Genomic DNA, 26,678 nt, shown 5'->3' with positions numbered 1-26,678 from the left:
ATAGTGCTCAGAGTCATTTGAACCACTTGTCACACCAAGGGATCCGGGTTCGATTCCCGGCTGGGTCGGAGATTTTCTCCGCTCAGGAACAGAGTGTTGTGTTGTCCTCTATCATTTCATCATCATCAGTGGAAGGCAACGGGAAACTTCCACTGGAATCACTTCCCTAGATGCTCATGTGGTGGACCTCTCTGACCAGGCTCCCCCATGACAAGACCTGCCGTAAGGTGGAACACAAGGTTATACGTAAAGTTGAAAGCAATATTATAGGAAGTTGACGTAAATGAAGACAAGATTGGAAATACGATACTGCAAGCAGAATTTGACACAGCTCTGAAAGATCTAAGTCGAAACAAGGCTCCGGGAGTAGATGATATTTCGTCAGTCTTGGGAAAAACAGCCCCCACAAAACTCTTCCAAGTGATATGCAACATGTATGAGACAGGCGACATATCCTCAGACTTGAAGAAGAATCAATAATTCCACTTCCAAAGAAAACAGTTGCTGACAGGTGTGAATATTAGCCAACTATCAGTTTACCATGACGTGGTTGCAAAATACTAACATGAATTATTTACAGGAGAATGGAACAACCGGTAGAAGCCGACCTCGGGGAGGATCACTTTTGATTCCGAAGAAATGTAGGAACATGCAAGGCGATACTGATCCTACGACTTATTCTACACATATGGCCATTAAAATTGCTACACCAAGAAGAAATTCAGATGATAAACGAGTATTCATTGGACAAATATATTATACTAGAACTGACATGTGGTCACATTTTAACGCAAATTGGGTGCATAGATTCTGAGAAATCAGTACCCAGAACAACCACGTCTGGCGGAAATACCGGCCTTGATAGGCCTCGGCATTGAGTCAAACAGAGCTTGGATGACGTGTACAGGTACAGCTGCCCATGAAGCTTCAACACGATACCACAGTTCATCAAGAGTAGTGACTGGCGTATTGTGACGAGCCAGTTGCTCGGCCTCCATTGACCAGACGTTTTCAATTGGTGAGAGATCTGGAGAATGTGCTGGCCAGGGCAGCAGTCGAACATTTTCTGTATCCAGAAAGGCCCGTACAGGACCTGCAACATGCGGTCGTGCATTATCTTGCTGAAATGTAGGGTTTCGAAGGGATCGAATGAAGGGTAGAGCCACGGGTCATAACACATCTGCAATGTAACGTCCACTGTTCGAAGTGCCGTCAATGCGAACAAGAGGTGACCGAGACGTGTAACCAGTGGCACCCCATACCACCACGCCGGGTGATACGCCAGTATGGCGATGACGAATACACGCTTCCAATGTGCGTTCACCGCGATGTCGCAAAACACGGATGCGACCATCATGATGCTGTAAACAGAACCTGGATTCATCCGAAAAAATGACGTTTTTCCATTCGTGCACCCAGGTTCGTCGTTGAGTACCCCATCGCAGGCGCTCCTGTCTGTGATGCAGCGTCAAGGATGACCGCAGCCATGGTCTCCGAGCTGATAGTCCACGCTGTTGCAAACGACGTCGAACTGGTCGTGCAGATGGTTGTTGTCTTGGAAACGTCTCCATCTGTTGACTCAGGGATCGAGACGTGTCTGCACGATCCGTTACAGCCATGCGGATAAGATGCCTGTCATCTCGACTGCTAGTGATACGAGATAGTTGGGATCGAGCACGGCGTTCCATATTACCCTCCTGAACCCACCGATTCCATATTCTGCTAACAGCAATGTCGCGATACGATAAACCGCAATCGCGATAGGCTACAATGCGACCTTTATCAAATTCGGAAACGTGATGGTACGCATTTCTCCTCCTTACACGAGTCATCACAATAACGTTTCACCAGGCAACGCCGGTCAACTGCTGTTTGTGTATGAGAAATCGGAAACTTTCCTCATGTCAGCACGTTGTAGGTGTCGCCACGGGCGCCAACCTTTTGTGAATGCTCTGAAAAGCTAATCAGTTGCATGTCACAGCATCTTCTTCCTGTCGGTTAAATTTCGCGTCTGTAGCACGTCATCTTCGTGGTGTAGCAGTTTTAATGGCCAGTAGTGTAGAAGGTATCTTAAGCATTTGTAGGCTTAGAGAAAACTTTTGAAAGTGTTTGCTGGAATATTCTCTCTGAAATTCTGAAGGCAGCAGAAGTAAAATACAGGCTGCGAAAATCTGTTTACAACTTGTACAGAATCCAGACGGCAGTTTAAGAGTCGAGGGGCATGAAGGGGAAGCAGTGGTTGAGAAGGGAATGAGACAGGGTTGTAGTGTACCCCGATGATAGTCAGTATTTACATTGAACAAGCAGTAAACGAAACCAAAGAAAAATGTGTAATGAGAATTAAAGTTCAGGGCAAAGAAATAAAAACTTTGAGGTTTACCGATGACGCTGTAATTCTGTCAGAGACAGTTAAGGAATTGGAAGAGCAGTTGAACATAATGAATATAGAGTTAAAAGAATGATGTAAGATGAAAATCAACAAAAGCAAAACAAGAGTAACGGGATGTAGTCGAACTGAATCAGATTATGCTACGGGAATTAGATTAGGAATTGTCACACTTTAAAGTAATTGATCAGTTTTGCAATTTGTGAATTTGTGCAGGAAAATAACTGATGATGACCAATTTAGAGAGAATGTAAAAAGTACATTGGCAATGGTAAGAAAAGCATTTGTAAAGAAGAGAAATTTACTAACAGCGATTATACATTTAAGTGTTACCAAGTCTCTTCTGAAAGTATTTGTCTGGAGTGTAGCCATACATGGAAGTGAAAATGGACGATAAACAGTTCAGAGAAAAGAAGAATGGAATCTTTCGCAATATGGTGCTACAGGAGAATGTTGAAGATCAAGTGGGTAGACCGCGTAACTACTGAGGAGGTACTGAGTAGAATTGGGAAGACTATAAATTGTGGCACAACCTGACTAGAAGAAGGAATAGATTAGTAGGACACATTCGGGAAACAGGGGATCACCAGTTTGGTACTGGGGAGAAGTGGAGGGAAGGGCAATAAAAATCCTAGAATACAGAAAACAAATTGAGAAGGATGTAGGCAGTAGTAGTTATTCGGAGGTGAAGAGGCTCGCACGAGATAGAGGAGCATGGAGAGCTGCATCAAATCATTACTGCGACTGAGGACCTCAACATCAATAACTGTTGACACATTCTCTGTATACATACTAAATATTATAATTAATTTACAGCAGTCTTCGAAAAACTTTTTGTATATAAATGTACGCATAAAGGAAACGATACTCCATACTAGCGGATCAGTCGTTATAGTGCTATTTAGGCAGTTGGGACATTTTATGACATTTCAGCGTGCACTTGAGAATAGCTATAAAGCGGAAATCATGACTGTGTGAAAAAATTAATAGAAATTTATGGTTTAAAGGCGGAAAGTTATTTCTAAACATTTGCGTATTCAGCGGGAATACGGCGAGCTAATCTTGTGAACTTTTGTATTCACTCTCCTTTCTGAGCGAGTTAAGTCCACGTGTACCCGCCATTGCTGATGGCTGTTATTCAAAATTTAAGCGGAAGCCAATGGAAGCCATAAAATTACAGGTATGTAATATGCATCTACAGGACATGTGGCCTATAATTGAAAAAGTGTCATAACGATCTCTCCATTGGCATAAGATTCAGGACTAGTCCCCCATTCGGATCTCCTGGAGGGGAGTACCAAGGTGGAGGTATCCATGAGAAAAAGGTTGAATAACCAACGAAAGGAAAACGTTCTACGAGTCCGGACGTGGAATGTCAGACTTCGAACATGGTTGGGAAGCTAGAAATTGTAAAAATGGAAATGCTAAGGCTCAATCTGGATGTAGTGCTGGTCAGACAAGTAGGATGGAAAGGTGACAAGGATTTCTGGTCAGATGAATTTAGGGCAATATCAACAGCGGCAGGATTCATTACGAGTAGAAAGGTAGGGTACAGAGTGAGTTACTGTAAACAGATCAGAGATAGGGTTGTTCTGATCAGAATCCACAGGAAACCAACACCGACAACGATAGTTTAGGTATACATACCGACGTTGCAAGTTGAAGATGATGAGATACAGAAAGCGTATGACATACTGAAGGAGTGATTCAGTACGTGAAGGGAGATGAAAATGCGATAGTCATGGGGGATGGAATGCGGGGTTGGTTGTAAGGGAAGATGTCGCAGAAAGGGTTACAAATGGTTCAAATGGCTCTGAGCACTATGCGACTTAACTTCTGAGGTCATCAGTCGCCTAGAACTTAGAACTAACTAAACCTAACTAACCTAAGGACATCACACACATCCATGCACGAGGCAGAATTCGAACCTGCGACCGTAGCGGTCGCTCGGCTCCAGACTGTAGCGCCCAGAACTGCTTGGCCACTCCGGCCGGCAAAGGGTTACAGGAGGATATGGGAAAGAGAGAGGAGATAAGCTAATTTTAGCTAGTAATAGCGAATACTCTTTTCAAGAATCGCGAGAGGAGGAGTTATACTTGGAAAAGGCAGGGAGTTACGGGAATTTCAGTTAGATCAAATTATAGTCAGCCAGAGATTCCGAAATAAGATACTGGTTTGTAAGGTGTACCCAGGGGTAGATATAGACTCAGATCACAATTTAGTAGTGATGAAGAGTAGGTTGAAGTGTAAGAGACTAGTCTGGAAGAATCAATGCGCAAAAAAGTGGTATACGGAGGTATTAAGGAATGGAGAGGTACGCTTGAAGTTCTCTAATGCTATAGACAGTGCGATAAGGAACAGCTCGTAGACAGTACAGTTGAACAGCAGTCACAGAAGTTGGAAAGAAAATCACAGGTACAAAGGAGACAACTGCAAAGGAACAGTAGGTAACTGGAGCAGTACTTCAGTTGATCTATGAGAGAAACAAATGCAAAAATATTCAGCGAAATTCATGAATAAAGAAATAAAAATCACTTAGGTGTGAATAACAGTAAGTGGAGGGAAGCTAAGGCGAAATGGCTGCATGAAAAACGTTAATAAATAGGAAAAGAAAAGATTGTCGGAAGGACTGATTCAACCTATAGAAAAGTTAAAACAGCCTTCGGTAAAACCGAAAGAAAGGGTGGTAACATTAAGAGTACAATGCTAATTCCAGTTAAATACAGTGTAGAAAGCAGATGGATGGAAGGAATACATTGAAGGCCTCTAAAAGGGAGAAGAATTGTCTGATGACGGGATAGAATAAGAAAAAGGAGTTGATACAGAAGAGATAGGGGATCTAGTAATAGAATTTAAAAGAGCTCTGAAAGACTTAAGATCAATTAAGGGCGAAGGAATAGAAAACATCCCATCAGAATTTCTGAAATCATCGGGGGCAAGTGGCAACAAAACGGCTATTCACGTTGATGTGTAGCTATGTGAGTCTGGCGATATACCATCTGACTTTGAAAAAGCATCATCCACACAATTTCGAGGTTGCAAGAGCTGGAAAGTGCGAGAATTACCGCAAAATAAGCTTAAGAGTTCGTGCATCAAAGTTGCTGCCAAGAATAATAAACGGAAGAAGCGAAAAGAAAATTGAGTATGCTTTAGATGGCGGTCAGGCACCATAGAGGCAGTTCTGACGTCTCGGCTGATAATGGAGGCAAGGCTAAAGAAAAATCAAGCTACGTTCATATTATCTGTCGTCCTGGAAAAAGCGTTCGACAGTGGCAACCGATGCAAGATGTTCGAAATTCTAAGAAATATATGAGCAAGCTGTAGGGAAAGAGGAGTAATGTATAATATATACAAGAGTGGAGAGGAAATTAAAAGGGTGTAAAATAGTGATGCAATTTTCCACCCTGCTGTTCATTTTTTTACATCGAAGAAGAAATGAAGGAAATAAAAGAAAACTTCAAGAATGGGATTGAAATACAAGCTGAATGGTTACCAACGATAAGATTCGCTAACGACATTGCCGTCCTGAATGACTGTGAAGAAAAATTACAGGATACCTAGAATGGAATGAAGTGTCTAGTAACTACAGAATATGAACTGAGAATAAATCGAAGAAAGACGAAACTAAAGAGAAATAGCAGAAATGAGAACATCGAGAAACTTAACATCCGGATTCACGATCACGGAGTAGATGAAGTTAAGGAATTCTGCTACCTAGTCATCAAAATAACCGATGACAATCGGAGAAGCGTGGATATAAAAAGCAGACTAGCACTAGTATAAAATATAGGCCCTAATTTTAGCTGCAAATTTTCGGGAACTTACGTTCGGTGCACAGCATTGTATGATAGTGAGACATAAACTGTGGGGAAAACCGAATAGGAGTAGAATCGAAACATTTGAGATGTGATGCTACGGAAGACTATTAAAAGTTAGGTGGACTTATAACTTATGTAATGTGGATTTTTCCGCAGAAACAGCGAGGAGAGGAAAGAAGTATATGTTAACCACTGACAAGAAGATAGGAGAGGATGGCAGAACACGTGTAAAGACATTAGGGAATAACTCTCATGGTACTAGAGGAACCTGTAGAGGGTAAAAACTATAGAGGGTAAAAACTATAGAGGTAGACAGATATTGGAATACATCCAGCAAATAACTAATGACATAGGTTTGGAGAGGAATTCGTAGTGGACCACTTCAAATCAGTCAGAAGATCGATAACAAAATAAATAATAAAATAAAATAAGGGGAGTGGGCAACAGTGACACGCCACCTCCATTTATGACTTTCACAACCAAATCACCATCACACCCAGTCGCAAGCAAAACTATTCTGTTAATCTGGTTGAGAAATACGTGTAGCATAGGAATGAAAATTTTATTATACGGTACCTGACAAGAAAAGTGAATCACCCAGAATACAGGGTCGTATGTCAATGTAGCTTTGTATATATACAATGATGAACCAAAAAGACTGGTACAACTGCCTAATATCGTGTAGGGCCTCTGCTAGCACTTCTGCACGCAGAAGTACCGCAACACGACATGGCAGGGACTCGACTAATGTCTGAAGTAGTGCTGAAGGGAATTGAAACCATGAATCCTGCAAGGTTGTCCATAAATGCGGAAGAGTACGAGGGGTTGGAGACGTCTTCTGAACAGCACATTGCAAGGCATCCCAGATATGCTCAATGCTGTTCGTATCTCGGGAGTTTGGTGTCCAGCGGAAATTTTTAAACTTGTATTTCTGGAACCACTCTGTAGCACTTCTGGACGTGCGGGGTGTCGCATTGTCCTGCTGCAGTTGCCCAAGTCCGTCGAAATGCACAATGGACATGAATGGATGTAGGTGATCTGACAGGATGCTTACGTACGTGTCACCTGTCACACACGCTCCACACCATCACAGAGCCTCCAGCAGCTTGAACAATCCGCTGCTGACATGCAGGGTCCATGGATTCATGAAGTTGTCTCCATACCCGTACACTCGATACAATCTGAAACGAGACTCGTCCGACCAGGCAACATGTTTCCTGTCATCAGCAGTCCAATGTCGGTGTTGACGGGCCGAGGCGAGGCGTAAAACGTTGTGTCGTGCAGTCATCAAGGGTACATGAGTGGGCCCATTTTGACCAATGATTCGTTGTATGGCTGGCACGCTGAAACGTGTTGATGGCCCAGCATTGAAATCTGCAGAAATTTGCGGAAGGGCTGCACTTTTGTCACGTTTAAAGATTCTCTTCAGTCTTCGTTGTACCCGTTCTTGCAACACTTTTTCTGCCCGCAGCGATGTCGGAGATTTGATGTTTTACCGGATTCCTGACATTCACGGTACACTCGTGAAATGTCCGAACCGGAAAATCCCCACTTCATCGCTACCTCTGAGATGTGTTCCATCGCTCATGCGCCACTCATGACACCACGGTGAAACTCACTTAAATATTCATAATCTGCCATTGTAGCAGCAGTAACCCGATCTAACAACTGCCCCAGACACCTGTTGTCTTATATAGGCGTTGCCGAAAGCAGCGCCGTATTCTGCCTGTTTACATATCTCTGTATTTGAATACGTATGCCTAGACCAATTTCTTTGGCGCTTCATTGTACGTATACATCATCGGCTGGTATGTAAATGATTAGATAAACTGCTTATTGGCTTCTGTCTCGGGTTGTTCGGTCGACGTTCTAATGATTTTACTAAAATCATTAGATGAACGTTGGCCGAAGTACCCGAGACAGAAGCCAATAGACAGTTTGTCAACAAGTGGCCACAAAAACCTTAACAATTTTGTAAATGATTGGAATTGCAGTTCACTGTGACAGATTGAATGGCTACCAGAGTGCATTACTACTGTTGCAATTAATGTTTTTACCAGACTTGATGGGTGAAAAAAATTAAACCGTCAGATGTTGAGTGACACAGAGGCGCTGCGTACTCGTGTGAGACATCGTTATAAGCACCTGACAGAATTTTAGAGGTCCCTCATAGTGGGTTTCCATTTAGCTTGCTGTCCAAATCGTGCAATATCTCGATTTTCAGGGCATTCGGACTTGACAGCGGCCCCCTGTCCTACTACGTGAGAGCGTGTCGATAGACATACTTGTCATCAAGTCTTCGGTCACCCATGTTTGTCCACGACAAGGGAGGACCACCGCACAGTGAACCAAGCAAGTCGTAGCCCCTTCACATCTACGCCTGCCGTCCGAGAACAGGCAGTGGACTCCCTGAACATTATCCCTCACCAGGGGTCTGAGATTTGCAGCAGTCACACTAAGGAATTGTCGTCGCAACGCAAAAGGACTGCACTTGAAATGGTACCGTGACTGGGAAACATGGTTTGCTGATGCAAGGCGTCTTGTCGCATTAAGCCGCGAATCGCGGTTTTGTACTACCCGTCATCGGCGAGTACTCCGACGACATGGGGAGACGTGCTATTCATCTAACGTTTTGGGAAGGCACAGCGCTGTTACTGGTGCCGTCATGATGTGGGGAGCCATCCGGTTTGACTGCAGATCACACGTCACAGGTGGCCTACTCCCTTGCTTGTTACCTCTTAGGTACCGTGGTGCCGCTTGTCAACAGGAGATTACGCGAATACACACTGCAGCGCCTATATGACTCGTCTGAGTGATGTTGAGGTAGTGCCGTCAAGTGAAAGATCCCAATATTTGCCCAATGGAGCACATGTGGGACCAGCTCGGACGTCAACTCGGTCCCATTGCCGGAAACCACGAAGTCATGAAGCTGTTACAACAGTTGTGGGACGACTTAACTCAGGAGAGGATACAGAGGGTCTATTACGCCGTTCCCAACCTAATTAGTACTTGCATCCAGCTCAAGGGGGTGCAAATTCATACTGATGAGTGGGTAAATTTCGTAATCGCAGAAATAACATCGCAAACCTTGTCAAACAGCGAAGTTTCATTCAGTTTGCCCTTGTGGGTACTTCACGTTTATTGTCAAAAAGTGTGGAAACTTCTTTCTTCTGGCAGAGCAGAGACTTTGGAATACAACAGATGTGCACTACTTCAGTTCGGATTATTCTTAGAGGGATAAGGTGGCAAAAGTGACCGCTAAATCTATGGTGAGGTATCTCAAACAGAAAAACGTTCTGGATGCCAACCAGCATGGCTTCCGAAATATTGATGACCTGCCATGGAATATTAAAAGCTGCCTCATTTTCTAATATGTTAGAGTTATCTGTAATTAATGCGAAATATCACTGTATGGGATTTGTGTACAATTACGTGGATAGAAAAACTGTTGAGTGCTTAGTGGATGAGAAATAGTTTAATACTTTTGAAAATCAGATACGCATGCAATCCGAGTATGGTTCTCGGTGCCCGTACGGTTAGCCTTGCGGTCTAACGCGCTTCTTTCCAGGCGGGAAGGCGTGCCGATCCCCGGCACAATTCCGCCCGGTGTGCTGGCGATTTCTGCGCAAATACTTTCTCCACGTACGAGTACACCAAAATTACTCTACCGCGCAAACATTATGGTTAAACTCGTCTGGTGTGAACCGTTCCCGGGAGGTCCACTGGTGGCCGAACCGCGCACAATAATCCTGGGTTCGGCGTGTGGCGGCGGCGGCGGGGAGGGGGGACTCTGAGTAATTTCCTAGTGCTATATTTTACGATAATGGTTAGTTCTACGATCCAGGAAAAAAAATCTGTCTCGCTTTAGATCGGTATACAGGCGGTAGAGGGCTCCTCTGATGAGCTGACCTGGAGAACGCTATTATTCCATGTATGTTCTGACCGTGAAATCGGAAAGTTAAGGACTGCAAACTCTTGAAAATGGTGACAATTTGACTCACTAAATTCTTATGTATCACGCAAGCCCTTTTGACACAGTCCAAGTCAGACAGGAATTAATCAGTTTTCACTTACCTCCTTCAACAGTCCCACAGAAAACCTAAACTCCTTCGTGTTCTGTACAATATTAAGTGTCGCAGGACAATAATAATTGTATACATCGATTTCTTCACATGAATGGTTGTTATTAAATAATGAACGGACATACTCTCATCCGCCCAGCTCAACTCTAAAATGTGAAGATACCAGAATCTGACAAAACACCTATCTACACTTTCTACAGAGATCATAGTATTCCATGTGACACCGAAATGATTTACTGTAACTCTTCAAAAGGCTTCACATTTAGGCAGATCCTGATAAGATTCGAAACTAGTTCAAAGTTTGAAACTTGATTTAAATGTTCAAAAAACGCAAAACACGGTTATTTAAATGAAGTGTCAATCACAACTGCGATTCGTCAGTTCATAGAAACACCTGGGAGTAGTAATTTGAGTGGCTATGAAATGTAATGATCACACAGGCTCGGTCGTGGGTAAAGCAAGTCATTCGTTGCTCGGATAATGGGAAAATGCAGTCATTCTACAAAGGAGATTGTTTCCAAAAGAGTCGTGCCATGTTTCCGAGAATACTTTCTGAAAATTTTGTCCATGCGTGTGCTGAACATTGCGGTCTACTGTCAATTTTTAGAATTCTTGATCGTTGAAAACTGTATTTGTCTGTAGCAGACGTTGCAATGAAAAACAGAAATGTGATGGACGCCAAGAAATCTCTATTCGCTTTACGCTGTATTTAGCCGCTAGCTGAAATGGTCTCTTGATCGAAACTCGTTGTCTTTGAATAGATATTTTTTTAACAACTTTTGGTCATTCGATGGTGCCTGTTTTTAAATCCAACCCTAGAATACGGCTCATGTGTGTGGGACTAATTCCAAATGGGCCTAACAGCGGATATGGAGCGTATACAAAGAGGGGCAGCACAACTGGTCACACGTTTGTCTGTGGAAGAGTACCACAGAAATGCTGAGAAAACTGAACCGGCGTGCTCTTCTGCATCTACACCTACATCTACATCTGTACTCTGGAAGCCGCCTTGCGGTGTGTGGTGGAGACTACTTTGTGTCTCACTGTCACTTTCCCCCTCTCGTGCTCCAGTCGCAGACAGTTCGCGGGGAGACTGGCGGTAAGCCTACATTTGGGCACGAATCTCTTTAATTTTTTCATAATGGTATTTTGTCAAGATATGCGTAGGAGGAAGCATTATATTTGTTTGCTCATCTAGGAATGTACTCTCACTGAAATTTAACACGAAACCATCCGTGAAGCAGAACGCCCCCCTTACAGCATGTGCCACCGTAGTTGGTTGCTCTGTGACGCTTTCATGATTTGAAAGCAGACGTCAATTATTCCAGACATCTTTCTTTTCCGAATTTCATAATCCAAATTAAAGAAAAGCACCTGGAAATACTCTTCAGTTTCCTACGTACCTCTGTCGCAGCGACAGTGAATGTGACGTTACGTGAAGTTGTGCGCGAACAGACGAGTTTAAGTCACCATATTTCTGTGCTCTATACGCGACTGCATTTGGAAGGAAACCGTAATACGTGGTGTAATGTGAAGCACCCTCTGATAAGCAGTTCACAGTAGTTTTACTGGTGGATGTAGAATTAGACGCAAAAGAGTTTTCCTCTAGGTTCAGATAGACTGCGGTATCCGAAGGTGATGTTAAAGGAACTGCTGTTGCCGGGGGCTATATTTCGGAGGTGGGCGCCTGGAGTGCAGAGGGCACGACGCCGTTTAGAGCGGTGCGGTTCTCACGTGGTCGCCAAGGGCGTCTGCCCGGCCTGGCCCGCAGCTTTCGAAAACTTTCGCGGGCGCCGCGGCGGCGGGGAAAGCTATCGTCAGGCACTACCAGAGGCCGAGGTAGCGGCAGAAGCGGCGCTAATCCTAGGCCGAGGGCCTTCCTGCCGCTCGCACTTGCGGTTTCCGCCTCAAGGTCGCCCACGAGGGCCCACACTGTGGCGTGTCAGGTTCAACTAGCCGCCAAAAGCAGCTCGGCCGAACTCTCTCCTCCCTTTTACTCATCTGTGTTATACGCGGTATAACGGGTATAAGTGCAGATATTGCTGTTGCAAACTGACGACATTACGTCAATATTTACGTAATTTCTAGACTACAAGTTCCATGTTTGTAGGCTGGGTAGTACCTCCAAGCACATGTGACAAGAGAAAGCAATAAATGGTTATTTTCTCCTGGGCAGCAGGTCAGGTGTTGAAGTGTGGATCAGTGGACGCAATATTGCTCGTGTATTCTGACTCGGGTAGCCCATTTAGTGATGCAGTACGACTGTGCAGAAGACATCAGGTCGTAAATTTTGTAACATATTTATAAGATGACTTTGCCTCGTAGAAAAAACAACCAACATAATGATGAATATATACAAGGTGGTCCACTGATCGTGACCGGGCCAAATATCTCACGAAATAAGCGTCAACGAAAAAACTACAAAGAACGAAACTTGTCTAGCTTGAAGGGGGAAACCAGATGGCGCTATGGTTGGCCCGCTAGATGGCGCTGCCACAGGTCAAACGGATATCAACTGCGTTTTTTTAAATAGGAACTCCCATTTTTTTATTACGCATTCGTGTAGTATGTAAAGAAATATGTATGTTTTAGTTGGACAAATTTTTCGCTTTCTGATAGATGGCGCTGTAATCGTCACAAACATATGACTCACAATTTTAGACGAACAGTTGGTAACAGGTAGGTTTTTTAAATTAAAATATAGAATGTAGGTACGTTTGAACATTTTATTTCGGTTGTTCCATTGTGATACATGTACCTTTGTGAATGTATCATTTCTGACAACTCATGCTGCTACAGCGTGCTTACCTGTAAATACCACATTAATGCAATAAATGCTCAAAATGATGTCCGTCAACCTCAAGGCATTTGGAAATACGTGTAACGACATTTCTCTCAACAGCGTGTAGTTCGCCTCCCCTAATGTTCTCACATGTATTGACAATGCACTGACGCATGTTGTCAGGCGTTGTCAGTGGATCACGATAGCAATTATCCTTCAACTTTCCCCACAGAAAGAAATCCGGGGACGTCAGATCCGGTGAATGTGCGGGCCGTGGTATGGTGCTTCGACGACCAATCCACCTGTCATCAAATATACTATTCAATATCGCCTCAACCGCACGCGAGCTATGTGCCGGACATTCATCAAGTGGGAAGTACATCGCCATTCTGTCATGCAGTGAAACATCTTGTAGTAACATCGGTAGAACATTACGTAGGAAATCAGCATACATCGCGCCATTTAGATTGCCATCGATAAAATGGGGGCCAATTATTCTTCATCCCATAATGCCGCACCATACATTAACCCGCCAAGGACGCTGATGTTCCACTTCTAGCAGCCATCATGGATTTTCCGCTGCCCAATAGTGCACATTATGCCGGCTAACGTTACCGCTGTTGCTGAATGACGATTCGTCGCTAAGTAGAACGCGTGCAAAGAATCTGTCATCGTCCCGTAATTTCTCTTGTGCCCAGTGGCAGAACTGTACATGACGTTCAAAGTCGTCGCCATGCAATTCCTGGTGCACAGAAATATGGTACGGGTGCAGTCGATGTTGATGTAGCATTCTCAACACCGACGTTTTTGAGATTCCCGATTCTCGCGCAGTTTGTCTGATACTGATGTGTGGATTAGCCGCGACAGCAGCTGTAACACCTACTTGGGCATCATCATTTATTGCAGGTCGTGGTTGACGTTTCACATGCGGCTGAACACTTCCTGTTTCCTTAAATAACGTAACTAACCGGCGAACGGTCCGGACACTTGGATGATGTCGTCCCGGATACCGAGCAGCATTCATAGCACACGCCCGTTGGGCATTTTGATCACAATAGCCATACATCAACACGATATCGATCTTTTCCGCAATTGGTAAACGGTCCATTTTAACACGGGTAATGTATCACGAAGCAAATACCGTCCGCACTGGCGGAATGTTACGTGATACCACATACTTTAACGTTTGTGACTATTACAACACCATCTGTCACAAAGCGAAAAAAGTGGTCCAACTAAAACATTCATATTTCTTTACGCACTATACGAATATGTAATAAAAATGGGGGTTCCTGTTTAAAAAAAACGTAGTTGATATCCGTTTGACCTATGGCAGCGCCATCTAGCGGGCCAACCATAGCGCCATCTGGTTTCCCCCTTGGAGCTAGACAAGTTTCGTTCGTTTGACACTTATTTCGTGAGATATTTGGCCCGGTCACTAGATAAAGAAATACCTACCCTTACAGCTGTTAAATTCTGTGTATCTCATATCTGGATGGAACTGGCCTTAATGACAAGGGAACCTCCCCATCGCACCCCTCTCACATTTAGTTATAAGTTGGCACAGTGGATAGGCCTTGAAAAACCGAATACAGATCAATCGAGAAAACAGGAAGAAGTTCTGTGGAACTATGAAAAAAATAAGCAAAATGTACAAACTGAGTAGTCCATGTGCAAGATAGGTAACATCAAGGACAGCGCAAGCTAAGGAGCGTCGTGGTCCGGTGGATGTGCGGACGTGCGCCAGCCGCGATGGTCTAGCGGTTCTAGGCGCGCAGTCCGGAACCGCGCGGCTGCTACGGTCGCAGGTTCGAATCCTGCCTCGGGCATGGATGTGTGTGATGTCCTTAGGTTAGTTAGGTTTAAGTAGTTCTAAGTTCTAGGGGACTGATGACCACAGATGTTAAGTCCCATAGTGCTCAGAGCCATTTGAACCATTTTTTTGTGCGGACGTGCGGAGCGGCTGTTGCGGTGTTTACATCGTCGCTGCGAGCGGCCGGCGCTGTGCGGTGAGTGCGCGCTTTCTGCGTTAGTCATAGTCCACGATCACATTCTAGAATGACATAATGGAACAGACAACGCAACGCGATACTTTGAAGTTGATTTTCGATACGAACTATGCCCGACCGAAATCTTACGAAGTTGAGGCATTTATAGAAAACAGGAAGAAGTTCTGTGGAACTATGAAAAAAATAAGCAAAATGTACAAACTGAGTAGTCCATGTGCAAGATAGGTAACATCAAGGACAGCGCAAGCTAAGGAGCGTCGTGGTCCGGTGGATGTGCGGACGTGCGCCAGCCGCGATGGTCTAGCGGTTCTAGGCGCGCAGTCCGGAACCGCGCGGCTGCTACGGTCGCAGGTTCGAATCCTGCCTCGGGCATGGATGTGTGTGATGTCCTTAGGTTAGTTAGGTTTAAGTAGTTCTAAGTTCTAGGGGACTGATGACCACAGATGTTAAGTCCCATAGTGCTCAGAGCCATTTGAACCATTTTTTTGTGCGGACGTGCGGAGCGGCTGTTGCGGTGTTTACATCGTCGCTGCGAGCGGCCGGCGCTGTGCGGTGAGTGCGCGCTTTCTGCGTTAGTCATAGTCCACGATCACATTCTAGAATGACATAATGGAACAGACAACGCAACGCGATACTTTGAAGTTGATTTTCGATACGAACTATGCCCGACCGAAATCTTACGAAGTTGAGGCATTTATCGAAGAAACTTTTCAGATCAACGTGGATGAATTGAGTGGAATTCACCTGTCGATTGTCAGTCCGACTGTGTTCCTTAACTTATCCAGTTCTGACAAGTGCGACCAAATTGTAGAAACATGTGGTGGGATGGCAAAATTCAAACATTCAGACGGACACATAGAGCAGGTCACGGTTTCGCGTGACGGAATGGGAATAAGAACGGTTCGAATCTTTGAGCTCCCCTTTGAAATAACGCCCGAAGAGATTAACAACAAACTGAGAGACTATGGCGCCATTATCAGCAATGTCGGCGAAAAATGGTCTAGCTTGCACAAGTATCTAGTATTAAATGGAGTCAGGCAAGTTAAGATTGACATGCTGAAACATATCCCATCGTATCTCTGGATTGGTGGATATCGAGCGATCATCATTTACGATGGCCAGCCGAGAACCTGCTCGGGTTGTGGTTCGACCCAACACGTCCGCGCGCAGTGTGTTCAACGGCGTGTGACGCAACTGTCGACTGGGGAGCGAGACCCGCCTAGTCAGATGGCCACGCCGCCGCAATTCGCAGTGACGTCGCCCCAGATATGTGTTTCGACAGGGCGGTAGTTGCTTATGCCGACGTTCCCAATGTTACCGTAGCCATGGATACTAGCAGCACAGAGGCTACAGGTCCAGCACACTCACAAGACGAGGAAACTGACAGGTGTGCAGAACAAGACCAGGCTAAGACGGCAGAAGAAGGCATATACAAACCACTCGAAGAAGTCGGGCACCACAAAGAGGACACAGTTGCAACATCGGAGGATAAAGACCAGCAGCCTACAACTGTTTCACCAAAGAAACGGAAGAAACGTCGAATAGCCCGTCAGGGAGCAGCATAAATCGCGCCAATCTTGCGTGAAAAGGTGAAACAGATAGGCCAAGAACTGGCGGAGACGACACAAGTAGCTCCTCTGGAAGATCGAACAACAAAAACGAAGACCCGAAACGAGGACACTGAACCCGACCGTGGAATCCACATTCCAGGCGGTACAGCTCGTCCGAAGGACCCTCCACCTGTACCAAAAACGGCCACGCGGGAAGCTACGTGCACGCGAGATTGGGCGGATGACGTGGAGGAGCAAAGCCATGATGCAGAGATGGCTGACATACCACAACGTTCAGGACGGACGGCACGCTACCGTCGACAAGATGTGTCCACCCGGCAACAAACCACTATCAAAGTCGCTCGTGCAGAAGATGATGATGCCGACTTCTTCTAAGTAGAGCAAACATCCACTTCTCCTGGCAAACAGTATCTCACCTGACACGGTATAGTCGACGTGACGTCCTTGCAGGCGTACAGAATTGCGACCTTGAATATACATAAAATTAGCAGCACCCTCAATCTGAGAAATCTCCAAGATTTTCTGTACGCCGCTGATGTTGACATCTTAATGCTGCAAGAAGGAACGGCTATCCGTTTGGACGAAATCACTGGCTACAATGCCGTCATCAATCCTGGCAATGACAATAGCCTCGGCACAGCGATTATGACTAAAGAAGGGATCCTACTTACAGACGTGGCGAAACTGCCGAACAGTAGAGGTCTCGTTGTCACGATAAACAACACCAGGTTTATCAATATATATGCCCCGTCAGGAACAGGAAACAAGCGCCGCAGGGCCGAATTTTTCAAGGAGGACATCGCCCCCCTTTTCGCTGTGCGATTTGAACAAATAATATTTGCGGGTGACTTTAATTGCGTGCTGAGTCCCAAAGATCAGACGCCAAATTTTAACAAATCTCTGGAGCTGGAGAACATCGTCAGAGAATTCCATCTGTTAGACACTTGGGAACTAAAACATAGTGATCAGCTAGGTTTCACCTATATCACCAGCCATTCTGCCAGTCGTATCGACAGGATTTACGCAACATCCAATTTAAGGAGACACGTTTTACAGTCCGAGCTATGGCCCACTATTTTCTCTGATCATATCGCGTACATATGTACGATAAATTTAGAGAAACAAGGAACTTACAGGGCGAGAGGTGAGTGGAAGCTAAACGTTGCTTATCTTTCGGATCCTGGATGTCACACCGCCTTCCACACCACTTGGGCAGAATGTGAAAGGAAGTTCCACTTGTACGGTACGACGCTGAATTGGTGGCTAAACTGCGCGAAGCCCGCAATAATAAAGACAATGAAAACTTACTCCCGTGAAAAAGCCGCCTGGCGGAAGCGGACATTAGACTTTTACTTCAGCTCTCTGAGAGGCTTGTGCGTTCGGGATGCTACAATCATAACAAACTATGGGCAAATCAACAGAATAAAAGCAAAATTGCTCACCCTGCAGAGACACCATCTCGAAGGCTGTAAAATACGAACGCGTTTGCAGAACGGTACACGAGAAGAAACATTATCGATGTACCACATCCTCCAAGAGAACAAAAGACAAAAACGGAAAATTCTGACGGAACTCAAAACTTCAGACGGGAGACTCTTGATAGATCAAGCTGCAATACGAGACGAGATCCATCGACACTTTATTGAGTTGCTGGCCAATACACAGACAGATGAAACAGAGCAGCAACTCTCACTGCTAGGATGACAGAGCGACTCACTCCAGAAGAAGCTGATGTGCTCGCAGCAAGAATAACGGACGAAGACGTCGAAGATGCCATCTCGAGGAGTCCAAAGAATAAATCACCTGGACCAGATGGGCTACCCGCTGAATTTTATCAAACTTTTCGCGAACAGATAATTGCTAAATCGACACTCGTCTGCAATGAAATACTAAATGCCGACACTGACCTTCCGAAGGAATTCTGTGAAGGTACAGTGGTCTTAGTCCCCAAAACACCAAGAGGCAAAACCGTGGAGAACCTTCGACCCATAACACTTCTCAATAGTAATTATAAAATCTTCGCCCGTATCATGATGCAAAGGCTTAATTCAGTTATTCGTACAGTGACAGGAGCTTACCAGACAAGTGTGAGAAAGAATAGAACGATATTTCAGACCTAATGCGACATCAGAGACATTATAGCGATATCGGAAGCCTGCAACATTCGCTGTGCCCTGATGTCGCTTGACTTTGAAAAAGCTTTTGATAAAGTTAATCATTCGTACCTGTTCCGGTGTATGACATCCATGCACTTCCCACAGAAAATTATAGCCTCCGTGAAAAACATACTGACGAATAGCACGTCAAGAATCAGTGTCAACGGACAACTCAGTCACCCGATCAATATTCACAGTTCGGTAAGACAAGGTTGCCCCATGTCCATGACGCTTTTCGCGATTGCGCTTGAACCTCTCTTAGTATCCCTGACTCGTCAACTCCGTGGACTACATATACACGGACAGAAGATCATATGTCAAGCCTACGCGGACGATGTAGGGGTACTTGTGACTGACGAAAGCGGGGTGGAAACGGTACTTGAAGTTGTGGCGACCTACGAACTGCCGTCAGGAGCTAAACTCAACCGCAATAAATCTGGTATTATGAATCTTGGTAGGGGCATAAGGATCAGAGCAGCTGGACGTATCAACACTGTGGAAAAAATAAAATGCCTTGGAATAGAATATACGAATAATATCCGCCGCACAGCCGCTCTCAATTATAGAAAATTACTTGCCACATTACGAGCAAGCATAAAACAACACAGCTTGAGTATTTTAAATGCAATACAAAAAGTGCAACTAGCCAATACCTATATAACCTCCAAAGTAAACTATGTTGCTCAAGTGCTGCCTCTCCCACGAACCATAGCACACCAAATGCAAGGAGCGCTTGGTTATTTTGTCAGCAGAGGTCAGATATTTAAGGTTTCATATGATACCTTGACGCTACCGACACGCAATGGAGGGCTACATCTAACAGACATCTACCTTAAAGCGCAAGCGCTACACGTTAGTCAAACTTATAAACAGTGGCAACGATCACCGCGGACCTTAGTGGCTCATCTCTTACGAGAAATCACCCCAGTCAGCAGAGACGTCGATGTGCATCACATCTCCCACAAGCTGTACCACTATAAACATTTTCTTGTGGAATACAGCTATGTACGCCATAGAATACCGGAGAAGGACATATATCAGGTTAAGGAGGTTTACAACACCTTGCTGGAAGGAAAATTGAGCAATCGAATAGAAAACAAGTTTCGACATTATAACTGGAAAAACGTATCTGACCCCCATCTACCATCCAATGTGCGATCGACGTGGTACCTCGCAGTCAATAGAAAAATCCCCAACAACTCTAAGCTGCACGCGATACGTCTGGCACACACACCAAACTGTCCCAGCTGCAATGTCGTCGACACTGAAGAACATCGCTTCGTCTGTGACGATGTGAAAGACGTGTGGAATCTCTTCAGGCAACAACTAGCACATGTGCTCCGCACGTGACCTAACACCATTACACCGACACACGTCCTTCTGCCAGATGACGTGCCATATCCTAACACTAAAAGAAGGTCAGCCAACTGGCTCAAAGGACTGACAGTCCATTACATCTCAACGGCTATGACGAAGAGTGCAGCAGACTACTGGATGTACCTGATGACAGAACATCATAAGCTCGAACGACAAAAGAAATACAAAGAAAATTACGCAAATTTCTTGACCCGAACTTTGTCTTACCGACAGAGCTGAAGAACAATTAAACGATATTTTGTACAATCTCAGGATTACTTTTTTTTTCTTTCTTTCTTTATGAAATTATCTATTAAGTTTCTCATTCCTTTTACGCCAACAAGGTGGCTATTTCGTTTATCCTTTGCCCTCGTGTAGCAGCACTAATAGGTTGCTGATGCAAACATGAGACGCCAGCAGGCTGAAGTATTCCTGGCTCTCCTATAAAAATCGCTCCCGCACAATGGTGGAAGAATGTAGCGGACCTATTTTCTTTCCACAACCCCAAAAGAAGGGATTTTGTTTACTTGTACACATTTACTTCGTTGGTCAACTATCTCTTATGGAACAAACATAGCACAGAAGCTAGCCGAAGAAGGCACAAATGGCGAGCGGAAGGACGGGCTGTAGGGGAGGAAGGAGGCCCGGAAAAAAAAGGTGGTTAGCGTAAGCAGCTGCCGAACGAGAGGTCCTTGGTTCAAGTAATCCCTCCAGTGAAAAGTTTTCTTTCTTTATTTTCGCAAAATTATGATAAGTCCGTTCGTTCATTGACGTTTCTGTTCACTGTAATAAGTTTAGTGTCTGTGTTTTGCGACCGCACCGCAAAACCGTGCGATATGTAGGCGAAAGGACGTGCCTCTCCAATGGGAATCGAAAACATTTGATCGCAAGCTCATAGGTCAACCGATTCCTCCACAGGAAAACTTTTCTGATACATTCTATACGACACTGGTGACGGCATGTGCGCCAAATTACAGGAATATGTTGTCGACCCACCCAACTTGTGCACTTGGCGAATGGGTAAAAAGATTTTTTTACCTTGCCTGGTTTAGGTTTTCTTGTGGATGTGATAATCACTCCCAAAAAAGTGATGAAAACATAAGAATTTGTCACATAAAATGCAACAAATGAATGCAACAGTTTCACAGTCGCACAGTTTTCCCTGCGCTCTGTCAAAACATATGTTTTTAACGTTTTCAAATTTTTCCGTGGGAGACCGTCAAATCCTGCATATGTCCAAGCATATCTGAACATGCCCTGGAATTTTGGAGAGCGAAGTTGATTATGTATGAGTGTCTGAACTTTGATAATTGTCTGAAAATAAAAAATTAAACTTTTTCACTCGAGGGAAAACTTGGACAAAGGACCTCTCGTTCCACAATTGCTCACGGTACCCACGGCACCACGGCGCTCCTGAGCTCATCCTATCCTTGATGTTGCCTATCTTGCGCTTGGACCACTCAGTTTGTATATTTTGCTTGTTTTTTTCATAGTTCCACAATACTTCTTCCTGTTTTCTCGATTTTTCTGTGTTCAGTTTTTCAAGGTCTATCCACTGTGCCAACTTATAACTAAATCTGAGGTGGCTGTTATGGGGAGGTTCCCTTGTGAGTAGTAAACCCTCCACTTAGTCTTATTATTACCCTGGTTAACACTGCGTTCGTCGAGCGCCTAGTAATAATTAATAAAAACTCATTCCGGCAAAATTATTTAGTTGAGTAGTTTAGTATAGTGATTTTCGAACTAGAATAGCATCACTCACCCTAAAAGGGTACGGTATGGTCAGTTTATAAGAATCCAAATTCAAGACTCCTAAATGATCGAGCAACAATGTATGGTTGAGTGACTGCCACAGCCGCAGGAATGTCTGCCGAAAAATAGATACGAAGGCACCCAAAATGCTTTAATAATCACCTGGCAAAGCAGGCCCAGCTAGCCGCGCGGTCTAACGCCGGCTTCCCGAGCAGGAAGGCGTACCGGTCCCTGACACGAATCCGCCTGGCGGATTAGTGTCCAGTTCCAGTGTACTGGCTACCCTTTGGATGGCTTTATGGCGGATTTTCATCTGCCTCGGCGAATGCCTGCTGGTTCCCCTTATTCTGTCTCAGTTACACTATGTCGGCGATTGCTGCACAAACACTGTTTCCACGTACACGTACACCACAATTACTTTACCACGCAAACATTCGGTGTTACACTCGTCTGGTATGAGACGTTTCCGAGAGGGCAGGGGGTCCACTGGGGGCCGAACCGCACAATAAACCTCGGTTTTGTGTGGGGCGGCGGTGGGGTGGGTGGACTGCTGTGGCCTGTTGTGGGGTTGTGAACCACTGAGGGCTACAGCGGGTCGAAGCCTCTCCATCGTTTGTAGGTCCCCGATTCAATATACACTCCTGGAAATTGAAATAAGAACACCGTGAATTCATTGTCCCAGGAAGGGGAAACTTTATTGACACATTCCTGGGGTCAGATACATCACATGATCACACTGACAGAACCACAGGCACGTAGACACAGGCAACAGAGCATGCACAATGTCGGCACTAGTACAGTGTATATCCACCTTTCGCAGCAATGCAGGCTGCTATTCTCCCATGGAGACGATCGTAGAGATGCTGGATGTAGTCCTGTGGAACGGCTTTCCATGCCATTTCCACCTGGCGCCTCAGTTGGACCAGCGTTCGTGCTGGACGTGCAGACCGCGTGAGACGACGCTTCATCCAGTCCCAAACATGCTCAATGGGGGACAGATCCGGAGATCTTGCTGGCCAGGGTAGTTGACTTACACCTTCTAGAGCACGTTGGGTGGCACGGGATACATGCGGACGTGCATTGTCCTGTTGGAACAGCAAGTTCCCTTGCCGGTCTAGGAATGGTAGAACGATGGGTTCGATGACGGTTTGGATGTACCGTGCACTATTCAGTGTCCCCTCGACGATCACCAGTGGTGTACGGCCAGTGTAGGAGATCGCTCCCTACACCATGATACCGGGTGTTGGCCCTGTGTGCCTCGGTCGTATGCAGTCCTGATTGTGGCGCTCACCTGCACGGCGCCAAACACGCATACGACCATCATTGGCACCAAGGCAGAAGCGACTCTCATCGCTGAAGACGACACGTCTCCATTCGTCCCTCCATTCACGCCTGTCGCGACACCACTGGAGGCGGGCTGCACGATGTTGGGGCGTGAGCGGAAGACGGCCTAACGGTGTGCGGGACCCTAGCCCAGCTTCATGGAGACGGTTGCGAATGGTCCTCGCCGATACCCCAGGAGCAACAGTGTCCCTAATTTGCTGGGAAGTGGCGGTGCGGTCCCCTACGGCACTGCGTAGGATCCTACGGTCTTGGCGTGCATCCGTGCGTCGCTGCGGTCCGGTCCCAGGTCGACGGGCACGTGCACCTTCCGCCGACCACTGGCGACAACATCGATGTACTGTGGAGACCTCACGCCCCACGTGTTGAGCAATTCGGCGGTACGTCCACCCGGCCTCCCGCATGCCCACTATACGCCCTCGCTCAAAGTCCGTCAACTGCACATACGGTTCACGTCCGCGCTGTCGCGGCATGCTACCAGTGTTAAAGACTGCGATAGAGCTCCGTATGCCACGGCAAACTGGCTGACACTGACGGCAGCGGTGCACAAATGCTGCGCAGCTAGCGCCATTCGACGGCCAACACCGCGGTTCCTGGTGTGTCCGCTGTGCCGTGCGTGTGATCATTGCTTGTACAGCCCTCTCGCAGTGTCCGGAGCAAGTATGGTGGGTCTGACACACCGGTGTCAATGTGTTCTTTTTTCCATTTCCAGGAGTGTACTATACACTAGACAAACACCTGGATAAAATAGCATTATGTAATTCATTTTTCGATCGTTTTCAGGTCCATGACTGTAGTGCTGGTGCATACTGAACCCACTGCAGCACATTACCGGAGCATACAGCTGGAGACAAACAATATGCCATAGTTCATTCACAAATTAGATGTAGGCAGCGCCATTTTGTTATGCCCTCTGTTGCGGTGTGCTATGCTTCTGTGCTGTGGTGGGTTCAGTATGTATCAGCACTGCAGATGTGGACATGAAAACAACCAAATATTAATTGTTGTTGTTGTTGTGGTCTTCAGTCCTGAGACTGGTTTGATGCAGCTCTCCACGCCACTCTATCCCGCACAAGCCTCTTCATCTCCCAGTACCTTCTGAATCTGCTTAGCGTATTCACCTCTTGGTCTCCCTCTACGATTTTTACCCTCCACGCTGCTCTCCAATACTATATTGGTGATCCCTCGATGTCTCAGAACATGTCCCACCAACTGATCCCTTCTTCTAGTCAAGTTGTGCCACAAGCACCTCTTCTCCCAAATTCAGTTCAATACCTCCTCATTAGTTATGTGATCTACCCATCTAATCTTCAGCATTCTTCTGTAGCACCACATTCGAAATCTTCTATTCTCTTCTTGTCTAAACTATTTATCGTCCACGTTTCACTTCCATACATGGCTACACTCCATACAAATACTTTCAGAAACGACTTCCTGACACTTAAATCTATACTCGATGTTAACAAATTTTTCTTCTTCAGAAACGCTTTCCTTGCCATTGCCAGTCTACATTTTATATCCTCTCTACTTCGACCATCATCAGTTATTTTGCTCCCCAAATAGCAAAAGTCCTTTACTACTTTAAGTGTCTCATTTCCTAATCTAATTCCCTCAGCATAACCCGACTTAATTCGACTACATTCCATTATCCTCGTTTTGCTTTTGTTGACGTTCATCTTATATCCTCCTTTCAAGACACTGTCTATTCCGTTCAGCTACTCTTCCAAGTCCTTTGCTGCCTCTGACAGAACTACAATGTCATCGGCGAACCTCAAAGTTTTTATTTCTTCTCCATGGATTTTAATTCCTACTCCGAACGTTTCTTTTGTTTCCGTTATTGCTTGCTCAATATACAGATTGAATAACATCGGGGATAGGCTACAACCCTGTCTCACTCCCTTCCCAACCACTGCTTCCCTTTCATGCCCCTCGACTCTTATAACTGCCATCTGCTTTCTGTACAAGTTGTAAATAGTCTTTCGCTCCCTGTATTTTACCCCTGCCACCTTCAGAACCTGAAAGAGAGTATTCCAATCAACATTGTCAAAAGCTTTATCTAAGTCTACAAATGCTAGAAACGTAGGTTTGCCTTTCCTTAATCTTTCTTCTAAGATAAGTCGTAGGGTCAGTATTGCCTCACGTGTTCCGACATTTCTACGGAATCCAAACTGATCTTCCACGAGGTCGGCTTCTATCAGTTTTTCCATTCGTCTGTAAATAATTCGTGTTAGTATTTTGCAGCTGTGACTTATTAAACTGATAGTTCGGTAATTTTCACATCTGTCAACACCTGCTTTCTTTGGGATTGGAATTATTATATTCTTCTTGATGTCTGAGGGTATTTCGCCTGTCTCATACATCTTGCTCACCAGATGGTAGAGTTTTGTCAGGACTGGCTCTCCCAAGGCCATCAGTAGTTCTAATGGAATGTTGTCTACTCCGGGGGCCTTGTTTCGACTCAGGTCTTTCAGTGCTCTGTCAAACTCTTCACGCAGTATTATATCTCCCATTTCATCTTCATCTACATCCTCTTCCATTTCCATAATATTGTCCTCAAGTACATCGCCCTTGTATGGATCCTCTATATACTCCAACCATCTTTCTGCTTTCTCTTCTTTGCTTAGAACTGGGTTTCCACCTGAGTTCTTGATATTCATACAAGTCGTTCTCTTTTCTCCAACGGTCTCTTTAATTTTCCTGTACGCAGTATCTATCTTACCCCTAGTGAGATAAGCCTTTACATCCTTACATTTGTACTCTAGCCATCCCTGCTTAGTCATTTTGCACTTCCTGTCGATCTCATTTTTGAGACTTTTGTATTCCTTTTTGCCTGCTTCATTTACTGCATTTTTATATTTTCTCCTTTCATCAATTAAATTCAATATTTCTTCTGTTACCCAATGGTTTCTACTAGCCCTCGTTTTTTCCCCTATTTGATCCTCTGCTGCCTTCACTATTTTATCCCTCAAAGTTACCCATTCTTCATCTACTGTATTTCTTTCCCCCATTCCTGTCAGTTGTTCCCTTATGCTCTCCCCGAAACTTTGTACAGCCTCTGGTTCTTTCAGTTTATCCAGGTCCCATCTCCTTAAATTCCCACCTTTTTGCAGTTTCTTCGGTTTTAATCTACAGTTCATAACCAATAGATTGTGGTCAGAGTCCATATCTGCCCCTGGAAATGTCTTACAATTTAAAACCTGGTTCCTAAATCTCTGCCTTAGCATTATATAATCTATCTGATACCTTTTAGTATCTCCAGGGTTCCTCCATGTATACAACCTTCTTTCATGATTCTTAAACCAAGTGTTAGCTATGATTAAGTTATGCTCTGTGGAAAATTCTAACAGACAGCTTCCTCTTTCATTTCTCTCCCCCAATCCATATTCACCCACTATATTTCCTTCTCTCCCTTTTGCTACTCTCGA

Source organism: Schistocerca serialis, chromosome 1 (genome assembly GCF_023864345.2).
Source record: "Schistocerca serialis cubense isolate TAMUIC-IGC-003099 chromosome 1, iqSchSeri2.2, whole genome shotgun sequence".
In the NCBI taxonomy this organism is placed as follows: domain Eukaryota; kingdom Metazoa; phylum Arthropoda; class Insecta; order Orthoptera; family Acrididae; genus Schistocerca; species Schistocerca serialis.
The sequence above is the reverse complement of the archived record's forward strand: the minus strand, read 5'-3'. Positions refer to the sequence as shown.